Source organism: Tenrec ecaudatus, chromosome 2 (genome assembly GCF_050624435.1).
Source record: "Tenrec ecaudatus isolate mTenEca1 chromosome 2, mTenEca1.hap1, whole genome shotgun sequence".
NCBI lineage: Eukaryota > Metazoa > Chordata > Mammalia > Afrosoricida > Tenrecidae > Tenrec > Tenrec ecaudatus.
This window is the reverse complement of record NC_134531.1, coordinates 240,393,760-240,407,545: the sequence shown is the minus strand read 5'-3', so window position 1 is coordinate 240,407,545 and position 13,786 is coordinate 240,393,760. Positions and strand designations below refer to the sequence as shown.

The following is a 13,786-nucleotide window of genomic DNA, read 5'->3' as shown; positions in this document are numbered from 1 at the left end:
GTCCTCTTCAGACTCCCAATATACATGCAATGATACCACATGCAGGAAGATTACAGGCCAGTGGGTGGGAAGTCTTGTGGATCTAGTGTCATTATAACCATCTCAGCTGCCAGGGGTCTCCCCATGGTTTCTCTGGTTCCTGAGGTCTGGTTCCATCAGCCTCTATCCATGTATCTTCTCCACAGGGATGTCTCACATGGAGTGAGCAGAGAGGGAAAGGGTGCCTCTGGCCTCCAAGGAAGAAATACAGCACTTTCCGGAATCCCTAGGAGAAAGCCATGCCCACATAGAGGTCTCATTGGCAAGACCTGATTGACAGGAAAACTCCATCCCTTTACCCTTATCCTCTCAAATTGACAACAGATTATATTACTACCCCATGGCTTTAAAAATGTATTGAAGGGGTTGGAGGATGGTCTATCAAGGTGAGCTTAAGTAGGACTCAACTATCCGAGGCCAGTCAAGGGAGGTAGGGTAGCTGAAGGGTCTCCAGTTCTTTTTCCTTTCCAATGGATTGCAGAAAAGCAATGTGTGTTTCATCCAGTCTTGGTGACTTGGTGCTTGCCAGAGTTAGCTCAATAGTTGAATATGGAGATTGGTCTGATGTCCCTGTTTCTAAAGACTGGCAGCTCAAAGAGCATCCTATCCGGCAAGACTTGTGTGAAGGTCTTAGAAGGCAGGTCTTTAAGCTGGAGCTGCCAAAATTGAGAGAACAGCGTTGGCATCAGACTATCATTCGTCAACATTTTTCCCCAGTTTGTCTGCAAGGCTTCCAGATATTTAAATGTGGAGAAGAGCAAGTCATCATCCAGTAATGCATTCAGTACAACCTCACTCTTCATTCATATAATGTTCCTGAGCTCTCACAGGATTAATTCTACACGTGGGTACAAGTTATTTCCACACCCGAATGGCCTGAGGTAACGGGTTAAATTCTTCCAGCACTTTAAACTGCTCCTATTTATAAAATACAAGAAATTCTTATACTCTTTTTGTATAGCTCTTTATGCTTCAGAGTCATTTCATAATATGATTTGCCTTCATTGCTGTCTCCATCCACTCCCACATCCAGGTTTGCACTTTTTACATCTTACTTAGGCTCCAGTCTGTTTGGTGATGTTATCAACAACAATGTTCTTATCTTTCTCTTGGTCCTCTTCATTTGTCTCTTCCTTGTCCTTCTTCAACTCCCAAGAGTCTCTAACTCTGGTCTAAACTCAGAACCAGCTGTAGGTCTTCTGAAGCCAATTAAAAAAAAAAGAGAAGCCTCTGAGACAGTCATTTATATGGAGCACTTTGTTTGTGGGTCAACTCATGGTGAATTTCAACAGTCTAACCTGGAATGTTCACTTCTTGAGCCAGGAACTTGAGGGGAAGCTTGACAAACTCTGTCTTTCTCTCTAGAACAGGAATAACAAACCTGATCAATATCATGCAATAGAACAGACTAAATTCTTTTGTGGCCAAGCCACCAGTTACATTGGAGCCTTTAGGAGAGGGTACCGAGTAACTTGTGGAAGCCACTGCCCAGGAACAGTTGTTGTCTAATTTAATCTTCCACATGGTGGTCCAGTTCTAAGAATGCCGCTACAACATATGGTCCTCACAGAACAGGTACACCATCTCCTTGTCCCACACAAAGACCATTTGCTGGGTCGAAAGGAGTGACAGACATTTTCCTCTTAGACTCACTTGCCACATCACACATTCCACACATGGTCTATTGTCCCAATATCCATACCTGACCTGTTCCCAAAACCCCACATTGACACTGGAAGTGATGCCAGGTCTTATTGCATTTCACATTGAAAAATGAGTCTTAAGGCAGTAAAATTCTTCCTCCTACTTCTGAGAGGTCTCATTTTAAACCACATCTAATGACAAAACTGACCAATAACCTAGTTACACTTCCAAGATGTTAAAATAATTGTTAATCCTGCTAATAATGACTCACATCTGAACCACATAGCCCTATTAGCGTCTTCCTTACCTTCTCTTATCTAAAGTCATCAAGAAAATGGTAATTTTTATGAGTTAGAAAGACTAGAACTAGAAAAAGCAATATCAAGTAAATCATGGCATCAAATAAGTAATTTAATAGTCATTCCAAATCTATAAAGGATCCCTGTTGCTAGGGTGGTTAAAACTTAGCCTATTAAATGAAAGAGTGGGGTTTCTTTGTAAAGAAAGTTGTGGCAATTTGCTTCCATTAAGATTACAACCTTGGGAGGTAAGTCAAGGTGGTATCAAGGTAGAATCAGCCACCCAGGACCCTGATTGTTAGACAGAAAATTAAGAGGTAAGGAGGCCAATACTGGAAGACTGGGTGCTGAAAATAGATTCAGTGTATTAGGATCTGGTTCAGATATCCCTCTGTGATTTTCACTGATGAATCAATTCAAAAACTCACTGAAATGTTCTACATGCATTGCATCTGCCCTCAGACTCCACTAACCCTGCTCCAGGTCCAGCAGGATGGAGTCTGCTACCACTTCCTGCGCCCAAGACCTGAATCCTGCAGCAAGCACTAATTTCCTCAAGCTGTTGTCTAAAAGTTGTCATAATCTCTGGCTTGCAGAGAGTCTCCAAGAACTATCCACAGAACTCAAACCCACTCTGCTATTCACCCTGATCCAGGAGTCTATGCCTTTGCAGCTCCCCTCCTCAGCAGGAATGGAGTGACTTCAACAGTCATCCCCATTTTCCCCTTTCCAAGCTCAACGCCTACCAGTATGTGTAAGGATAGACAATTAGACACTAATTTGCAGCAATTGAAGAGCAACTGAGCTACTTACCTGTTATAGAACACAGTTCCCCAGAGAACAACCTGCAGTGCTGTGCAGGACCAAACCTGAAGTGACACAGGAGTGAAATTAGCACTGGAACCAGGGGAGAATTCAAATCCAGTTGGTCCCAAACACACTCAGAAAATCTGGTCCCCCTTCCCTGAGTGACAGCAAGGCACAGAACTGATATCAGAGCACCCCACAAACCTATTGTACATAGGGAAAAAATTAAATATTTTTTAACATGCTTTCAATTCCAGATTGTGTTCCTTTATGTTACTTTGAATATAAGCCCTGAGAATTCTGTTCATTTGCATAACACTAATATAACAAGGAATCTGGAACTTCAATTTCCAGAGCACTGCCTAAAATTTTAACATTACAAAACAGGAAAAGACAAAAGTTCTGAAACCCACAGCCCAAGGCAAAACCTGGGTCTGCCAGTTTGGGGCTCCACAGAGAGTCTTTAAAAGGTCTGAGCCCTGGAGCTGAAGGAGCCATGTGGAGACCCATGCCACAATAGAGTGGATAAAGTCCATTCACCAAAGGGAAATACAAGAACTAATGGAAGAAGTAACAGAAACAAAACACAAGATAATAGACCTCACCAACAGACTAAAAGATGCAGAGAATCATACCAGCGATCTTGAGCGCAAGCAGGAAAACATCAACAAACAGGAAAGAGAATTAAACAAAGAAATTAAAGAGGTGGAAGAAATATCTCACAGTGAGTGAGCCTGTGTCCCACCTATAGTGAGCTATTTATCTCCTTAAGGCCTCCAAATCTATCAAGTTGTGACCTGATTGACAGGCTAAACTCCATCCTCTCACTCTTAATTCTCATATTGACAACAGATTATAATACTGCAACATGCTGACACCTATCATCCACAAATTAATTCAGAGCATATAAAAAAGATGGCAAACTCCAAAACAAAGCCAGCCTCACATGAATAAAGAACTGCAAATTAATATCTCTGATGAACATAGACAAAAAATATTGATGAATAGAACACAAAAGTATTAAAACATCACCCATCATGATCCGATGAGATTCATTTCAGGAACAGAAAGGCTTTAACATCCAAAACCCATCAATATTATTCACCACATTGGTAAAAAAAGATAACACTCACATGATAATATTGATAGATGCAGGAAAAACATTTGACAACATCCATCACCTATTCATAAAGTACATTAAAATTATCTGTCTGGAAGAAGTGGAGGTAGAACTATTGCTTTTTGCAGACTACATGATTCTACTCGTGTAAAACCCAAATATCTCCATGATAGGAGTACTGGCAGTGATAGAGGAATATAGAAGAGTGGCAAGATACAAGATCAACAAACAGAAGTCTATTGGTTTGCTATATACATTGTACAAGGCCATGGAAGAGGTGATCAAGAAGGAAGTACTCATCACAATAACCAAAAACAAACGGAAATATCTAGGGATATATTTAACCATAAAAACAAAAGATTTATACAAAGAAAACTTCAGAACCCTACTATAGTACACCAAAAGTGAGCTCCACAAGTGGGAGAATATCCCATGCTCCTGGATTTAAAGTCTCAAATATAGTAAAGATGTTAATTTTACCCAAAGTACTATATACATTTTACATTATCCCTATTTAAATGCCATCAACCTTCAAAGAATTGGAGAAATTAACCACCAATATCATATGGAGAGGGAAGAAGCCCAGAATTAACAAAGAACTCCTCAAGAAAAAGGACAAAGTCTGCACATCACTAGAAATTCTTGATGATTGCATGAAGCACATAATCTCATGGGAAGAGTGGGAGAAAAATATTATAAGTGAAAAAAGATAATCACAAAAGAACAAGTACAATATGAGTCCACCGAAGTAAGTATAATCAGTACAGTAGGTATAGAAGAAAAGTCACTTATTTCACACTATATGGGTTGAGGTACAGGCAATTGGGTAGGGACAGACATAACCCAAGATGTACATGTCATTCCAACATAAAGAAGGGGTAAAGGGGGGAAGTAGGGAGAGGGGTGTGATGGCAGTGGGGAGCAGAGCACTAATCCATCTTTGGGAGGGTATTGTTTATGTCTCCACAGAAATGGGAGTTTACATGCAGACCCCACCACTGTGCATCAAACCTTAAGGACAACATAACCACATGGAGCAACTCATTAACAGTGTGGTGTACAGGGCCAGCCCCAATCATATGCAAACTGATCCCCTCCCTAGAACTACGTGCTACAGAAGACAACACTAAACTTTCAGCTTGGGGACAGTGGCTGGCAAGCCATTTCCTCATGAAAGCAAACCAAGAAGGAAAAAGAGAGAGTGAGGATCTAGACTCCATATTGGCACACTAAGCCCTAATGATGACGTCCCTGTACAGTTCTGCTAAGACACAGAGAGGAACGTAGGGCCGACAACAGCTCGAGATATGATGTCCCCTCACTAGAGCATATTGCTACAGAGGACACTACTGGGGACTCACAACGGGGTGTGAGTTCAGTCTGAACTCCCACAGTGGGGCAAACCAAGAGGGGGACATAACAGAAGCAAAGAAAGCCACAAAGCCCCTGAAGAGTCCCCACAATATACCAGGCTAGGAGAGGCAAATGTGGTGAAGAAAGTATCTGCTATCAAAAGATATAGCATGTGGGGTTTTAAAGGCTTGAAGTTAAACAAGTGGTCATCTAGCAGAGATGCCACAAATGTACATGGGGTCATTAAAATGAGATGAGTCAAGTAGGACACAGTATAGCATCAATGATACACACAATATTCTTCTGAGTTTTCCTACTCATTCCCACAACTACCATCATAACCCCAGTCCTGCCTTTCAGTTCTGGTTAGACCAGAGCATGTACACTCGCACAGACAAGAGCTCAGAACACACTGTATCCAAGTCAGATAAACCTCTCAGGAACAGAAAGAGCAATAGCAGTACCTGGAGGGTAGGAGGAAGGTGGGTGGAGGAGGGTGGAACCGATCCCAATGACTGACACATAACTCCTCCCCCAAATACCATTCCCCCAACCAGGGGGATGAACAACAGAAACTGTTGGGAAGGGAGACAGCAGTTGGCATTATTATGAAAATAATAATCTATTATTTATCAAAGGGTCAAGAGGGTCGAGGGGCAATGGAGGTAAAAATGAGCTGATACCAAGGGTTCAAAAGAAAGTAAATATAAAATAATGATGGCAACATATGTACCAATATGATTGATTCAATTAATATATGGATTGTTATAAGAGCTATAAGAGCCTCTAATAAAGTGATCTTAAAAAAAAAAGATTACAATGTTGGGAACTCTATTTATTACTGAATTCTTACCCATAGAGTGGGATTGAGTTGGAATTTCTACTATAACAGGTTTATTAATCTGTTACCAAGGACCTCCATACTTGAGTTCTATAAGTTGATTTGCCATTTAACTTGCTAAATGCAATTTTCTAGATATTCCCCAGATTTTTTATATTTTCTAAGTCTTTATATTACACAATGTTACTATCCTGTTTTATTACATATAAAATATTTAAGTGTATTCATTTTGTTGTATCACACTGTTTTTCTTTTCTTACACAAAATGTCTCTGTTGAGAAACCTAATGCTTATTTGATTTTAGCCTCTTATCTATGACTTTTCTTATTACCTATATGTGAGGATTGATTTGTCCCTGTTGTTATATGTAGCATGAATTTAATTTTTGATTACCTTATTTACTCAAGTATAGGCCAAGGCACCTAATTTAAAATTAAATGGGAGGGCTTTTTCAGCATAAAATATGTGCTGAAAAAACTCTGCTTATCCTCGAGAATGTATGTTATTCTGATCTACCATTTCTTTGTATATAGCATATTCTAAACTGTATTTCATTCATGTTTTTGGTATTATTCTATGAGTTTATTTTGTAATTTAGGCTAATTTTAAGTTCCCCCAAAATCCATTGCTTATTTCAGAGACCAGTTACCATATTTACATCCTTTAAAATATTTTTCATATAAATTGTATCTTTTATATAAATAATTTTCTCTCTATTCTAGTAATGTTAAGTAACTTCAACGTTTCCTTTATGTTAATTTTGATTGCTGAATCTTTTTTCCAATTATAATGATTTTGTTTTCCATTGTATTTATTATTATTCTGTTTCTTACTTACATAATATATGTACTTTGAATGTTATTTTGTGTTAGATACATAGAATATAGTCACATAAAGAAGAGTATAGTCTACGTAGCTTTTTCATACATAGTATGGTGCTCATATTGTTATTACTGTTTTTATTTTATATTTTTTGTGATATTTGTATTCATTATAAATAATTTATTTATAGTAACAGTTCAATTTAGGTGCTGAAATAGGTGGTACACAGCTTGGGAGATTTTTTATTCTTAGGTAACACATTATTAGAAGCAGGGTTTTAGGGAGCAGATTCCTTTAAAACAAATAAGGAGGATAGCACAGACTCATTACTTAAGGTATTTTAAATGAGCACAATGTGAGTTTGAGGAAAAACATAATTGCCTAGTCAACAAAATGGAAAAAGCGTGACATAAAAAGTGTTAGTGGACACCTAACAAATCCTTTGTACATGGCGCGCAATACGTGTGAAGCGTACATGTGTTGGATTATAAAATAATCCAGCAACTAGAACCTCTGACTCTCAAGTCGTTTACAATTCCCCAAAAGTTTTGAAGAACTGGTTCAGATGCAGAAATGAATTGGTTAGTCAAGTTTTAGGGATAAGAGAAGACAAAGGTAAAGAATAAAGAATGAACACGACAAATAAAACCACGCCATAATTAACTCCTTCAAATGATATAGATTTTTTAAGTTTCTCAAATTCTTAACTACTTGAGTTTTAAATTTCAGCAGGTATATTTTCAGAATTGAAATAGTGGTTTCACTAAATTTTATACCATTCCGGATAAGATCAGGACATCTAAAAAGCATAATTTATAGTACTGATGCCGTTAATGCTCCCTTCTATCAAGCATTCTCTGCCATAGGAAACTGAGGGAGTGATATGATTGAAATCACAGGTACTATTAGCATGCCATATTTCACATGAATCTGTTGAAAAGTAAAGCCCAGCCAAGAATAGCAATCTGTATATTTTCTATAAGTATTTTTAATATTACAGAAATTTAGAGAATATCAATGATGGGAGCATTTTCAAATGATTAATAATTGTATCTAAGAAACAATTTTCATGGTAAGCTTAATGCTTAAGTCTCAGTGCTTATTTGGCCAGATAAAACAGAACTTTGATATAAACAAAGAGGGAAAACAATAATATAAAGAAGCCATGCTCATAAGTGAAAATTAGGATATGTCAAAAGGATTGCTACTGGGACTGCAATCCATATCTGCAATGGTTTCTTGCAAGTAAAAGGAATTTTAACGTATCTCTGTGATCAGTAGATGACTGCAGACAAGTTCCCTCAGTGGCACAGTAACACACTTGTTTAAGTATCCTTAAGATACCTTAAAAAAAAAAAGTGCAAAAAAAGTAGTGTCTTTCAATCGGATTTGCTGGGCCAATTACGTTCATGTCAAAGGGGTCAAGTCAGACACAAAGAGTAATCTTGACAGAATTCCTCAAAAGATTTAATTATCATGAGGGCTTATAAGAGGAAATTTGTAGAAAAACGATGACTATATTTCTGAGAAAAATACTAGGAAATGTGCATTGAGAGGTTTTCCCTCATTGCAAAACTTACCTGTACAGTTTTTAGGATAGCAAATCAAAACACTTTCATCAAATTGATGCAGTCTCATAGTAACCCGATAAGGCAGGGTAGAATTGCCCTTTTGAGTTTCCAAGACTCTGACTCCTTATGGGAGTAGAGTCTGTGATGGTTTACAATGGATGACTTTGCAGTTAGCCGCTGAACTTGAAACACTATGCCACCAAGGGCCTCCTAAAATAATTTCATTGTGAAGCCTTAGCTCCACATCCCTGATCTTATTCTTTCAGATTTATGTTTACTCCCCCAATTCAAATATATTTAAAAGAAACGTACTTTGAGTCCTTGAAAGTTGACTAAATTTGTATTTTACATGAAGTAATTGAAGAACACAAGATTCTTTGGGGGACAACTAGAGAAATTTAAATACTGCCTTCAGAATTATCGAGAACTGGGTATAGGATGTGTTGAAAAACAATAGCTTCACATCTAATATTTTTTTAACTCGCCATCTGTCTTGGATGGTAAAGAAATGATTCATGTAAATTATATTCATGTAAATTAAATTGGTAATTTGAAAAATGCATGAATTTTAAACAAATCAGATATATGAAATTGATAGATAAAACAATATATAAATATATTTATTAAAAATAAAAAGAAGTATGTTGAGACAATACGAAAGATATTGTGTCACCTTAGTTGAGTCAGGAGTCTCATGGTTTGACATTTATGGTCCCATGGTTTTAAATAACACAATGTTATCATGGGATCTGCTGTAAACAGCTAATCAGTTATAAAAAAGATTAGGGTGAAATCCCCCCACACACACTTTTTTCTCAGGATATAGCCCGGAGACAATTAAATTAAAGTTTCCTGTGGAGTTTTACAGAATTCCTATGTAAGTAGATGCTATGGGGAGTCTATTTTAGTTCTTGTTGGGTCTCTATTCTAAATCTAACTTGTTCTTCTAGATTTGAGTTAATGACTCAATAGATTGCCTGTTAACCCTGGGACCCATCAGTCATCTGCTACCTGACCTATCATCTGACTTGCTGACCTTAGATGCATCATACCTGCAGACACAAACCTGACATTCTGATCGCTGATTGACCTGCTTCTGCTTCCACCAGCTTCTGATCTTCCTGCTTTATTCTCCAGCTTCCTAGTTCATTTTCAACTTCCTGGTTCATCAGCCCAGTATCTATATGAATCAGGAGAGCCTCCAGCCTAATTTCCACAGGTCTATAATGTTGTGAACCATTTTCTTGATATAAATTTATCTCTTCATGTTTATATGTGCGTAGATATACTGCTTTGCTTCCAGAGATAATTCAGTCTAAAACTTCATCAGGCTTCATAAAGTTTGTGGGGAAATGGAATTTTTCATTACATTTAAATACTTTTCATTGTGAATCAAGTGACTATTTATAGAGTAGACAACCAGTTTTACATTCAACAATTTATATTTTGTTTCAACTCTTCCATCAAAACCTGCTAAACTTACCCTCATATATCCTTTCTCCCTGTGTTCCCTGTTTCCATTTCTCCTTCTTTCCGAACCTTCTGAACTTTGCCTGTCGGTAAAAGCTGTTATTTTGACCTTGAAGAGTCATTTATTCTAACACGTTGAGTTGCTTCCAGACTCTAAGGATGTCTAAGGGCCATCATTTTATGGGTCCTACAATTCCTATCTGACCAGTATGTGTCCTGATTTTGAGTTCTGTTCCACATTCTTTGCCAACTTCACCCAGACCCTTGTAATTCGGTTCAGCTGGGAGTGGTAGCTGTGTGTCATCTAGTCAATCTGATGACAAGGTAGTGGAGATTAATTTTTACATGGTCCATTGGTCCATTAGTCCATTGAACTAGTTTTTTCTTAATGTGTCTTTTGTTTTCTCAATTATTTCTTCTGGATGGCACAGACCAATAATTTCACTGTGGATGACTGCTCACAAGCTATTTAAAACACCTCACAACTGACCAAAATAGGATATAGATTACTGTCTTTGGGAACTATATTTTATCATTTGATCTTTCTGTTCTGAGTCTATGTTCCTGGTCACCTGATCCCATTCCAGGACACATTCCCTCAAGGAGTTGGATTATGTCTAAAATGTTTTCATAATGCTGTCCCCTGTCACTACATTCATAGATATATTGGCATGAAATACACATATGCAAATATCTTCTATAATGTCTCTATAATGGTGTATACACTCCACTCTACCTCCCACACTTTTCAGGATGCCAATATAAATATCCACTCACAGATTATCTCTACTGCAGGGTTGTGCATATTAATAGGAATTTTCTTTGAAGTAACCTTGTATTATATATTTTTCCTACTGGTTGCTTTTCTTGTATTAAATTATTTGTAATATTTTGGAATATAAACGATTTTCAGAAAAGTATTACTTGCAGCACTTTCTGTAATAGCAAGGGATGGAAACACCCCAAAATTCTGTCTGTGAGGCATATCGACAAACTCTGGGACACAATGGAATATTATGCATCTCTAAAAAACAACAATGAAACTGTTGAATACCTCATGATACACCAATTTAGAAGACACTATGAGTTTTTCAACGTCATAAAAATGCCATATATCATTATTATAAATGGGGGTGGGGATAATAACATGCACAAAAACAAGACAGAGTAAAACCGAGCAACAAAATAAAACAAAACAACAACAGCAACAAACCAATGACAAGAACCAAAACAAAACACAACAGGAAAGGAAAGCTTATAGTTAGTTCAAGGACTGTTTGTTGGCTGGATGAACAATCTGGAGGAGGAAACAACAGGTTCAACAGCTCTGGGGACATGAGAGAGGAGGTGGTGGGGGGAAATGTAGTGGTGGTTACAAACCCAGGGACAAGGGAACAACAAGTGATCCAAATCAGTGGTGAGGAGGGTGTAGGAGCCCTGTTAGGGCATGACCAAGGGTAATGTAACCAAGAGGAATTACTGAAACCCTAATGAAGGCTGAACATGATAGTGGGACAAGAGGAAAGTAAAAGGAAATAGAGGAAAGAACTAGGAGGTAAAGGGCATTTACAGAGGTCTAAATAAAGGCATGTACATATGTAAATATATTTATATATGAGGATGTGAAATATATCTATGTGCATATATGTATAGATTTAGTATTAAGGTAGCAGATGGACATTGGGCCTCCACTGAAGTACTTCCTCAATGCAAGAACATTTGTTCTATTAAACTGGCATTCCATGATGCTCACCTCCCTGATATGATCGCTGAAGACAAAGCGGGTGCATAACCAAATTGGTGAAGAAAGCTGAAGGTTCCTGGCTATCAAAAGATATAGCATCCTGGGTCTTAAAGACTTGAAGGTAAACAAGAGGCCATCTTGCTCAGAGCCAAGAAAGCCCACATGGAAAAAGCACACCAGCCTGTGCGATCACGAGGTGTTGAAGGGATGAGGTATCATCAGAACAAAAAATCATATCATAGTGAATGAGGGGGTGTGTGGAGTGGCGACCCAAAGCCCATTTGTAGTCATTTAGACATCCCGTTATGGAAGGGTTGCGGGGAGGAGAGGAGCCAGTCAGGGTGCAGAGTAGCAACCATGAAATATACAACTTTTCTCTAGTTCCTAAATGCTTCCTCCCCACCCAGCCCACCCCCACTATTGTGATCCCAATTCTTCCTGACAAATCTGGCTAGATCAAAGGATGTACACTGGTACAGATAGGAACTGGAAACATAGGGAATCCAGGGAAGATGATCCCTTTAGGACCAGTGGTGAGAGTGGCAGAGGGTGGAGGGAGGGTGTGGTGGAAAGGGGGAACCGATTACAAGGATCTACATATAACCTCCTCCCTGGGGGACGGACAACAGAAAAGTGGGTGAAGGTAGGTGTCAGATACTGCAAGATATGACAAAATAATAATTTGTAAATTATCAAGGGTTCATGAGAGAGTGGGGAGCAGGGAGGTAGGGAAAATGAGAAGCTGATGCCAGTGTCTTAAGTGGAGAGCAAATGTTTTGAGAATGATGAAGGCAATGAATGTACAAATGTGTTAACACAATTGTTGTATGTGTAGATTGTGATAAGAGGTGTATGAGCCCCTAATAAAATGATTAAAAACAAATGGGGGTGGGACTAAAAATAATGGTTTTTACAACAAAAGATGCTGATATTAAATGCTATAGTGAAGCAGTAGGTGGGGGGAAAGGGAGAGAAGGAGAGAGGACAGGATGGGGAAAAATTGAAAGGGCCACATACAGAGCATTTTAGTTGTATATTGTTACTGTTCTGATGAAGTAGGCTATGTAACTGTGTTTTGTTCATTTTTCCCTATGTGTATTATACTCCACAAATAAAAAGAGAAGGAAAAAGTTTTTAGCCCTGGAAAACTTTGAGCTTCTACCCCCTTCAGATTGAAATACTTGTCTGAGTGGTTACAAATGAGAAAATGTAAAATTGAAACTGACTTCAATGCTTTTTGCAGCAAATGGTCTGGGTTCAATTATGTTTTTTTAAAAGTACAATAAAATTATTATATACCAAGTATCTATAAGAAGTGGAAAAATATTTAAAAAATAAGAGAATATGCATCTGCTCTTACCTAAATCAGAAAGAAGGTAAATGGAGGAGGATCACACAATGTTGGAAATATCACTTTTATGTTTTGTCCTATGTAATTAGTAAGATATAGTTTGGTATTTGTTGTTCCCACATATTCCTTTTATTACATATTATAGGAGATCCTAAGAATGTGGGACTGTGAGTTGAGCTGCTACAACATAGTAGATAGTTCTGACCCACCAAATAGGCCCACTTGGGAAGAGAGATCAAGATTTCTAATTTTGGAAACCATTATGACCCTCGCTCACTCATTCACTCCTTCACAGCCATCGGGTTGATTGTGACTCATAGTGACCCCACATGTAAAACTGTCACCATAGGTTTCTGAAAATGTAACCCTTTAAGAGAGTAGAAAGTCCCATCTTTATTTCTAGGGGCAAGTAGCTGGTGGTTGAATAGATAACCTTGAGTTTAGCAGCCCAATGCATAACCACTATACCACCAGAGCTCCTTATTTTGACCTTGGGGTGGTGGTGGTGGTGAAGTAGTTAATAACCCAACTACTAGCTCAATGGCTGGCAATTAGAACCCACTCAGAAATTTAGGATGATTAATCTGGAGATTTATTCATACAAGTAACTCATGAGGAGCCATTGTGTTCAGAGTAGAGGTCTTCATACGGTTTTAAAAGCCTGTAGAATTTCAATAAGTTCCATTTCTGTGCTTTGGTTTTGTTGGTCCTGCTTTTGAGGCCTT

At 38.2% G+C, this 13,786-nt stretch overlaps 1 pseudogene; it reads right to left on the bottom strand.

Annotated features, from left to right (window-relative positions):
- Window positions 1-420: 420 nt before the first annotated feature.
- On the bottom strand, window positions 421-1,647 carry LOC142440563 (ribosomal biogenesis protein LAS1L pseudogene; annotated as a pseudogene).
- Between the last annotated feature and the right edge of the window lie 12,139 nt (window positions 1,648-13,786).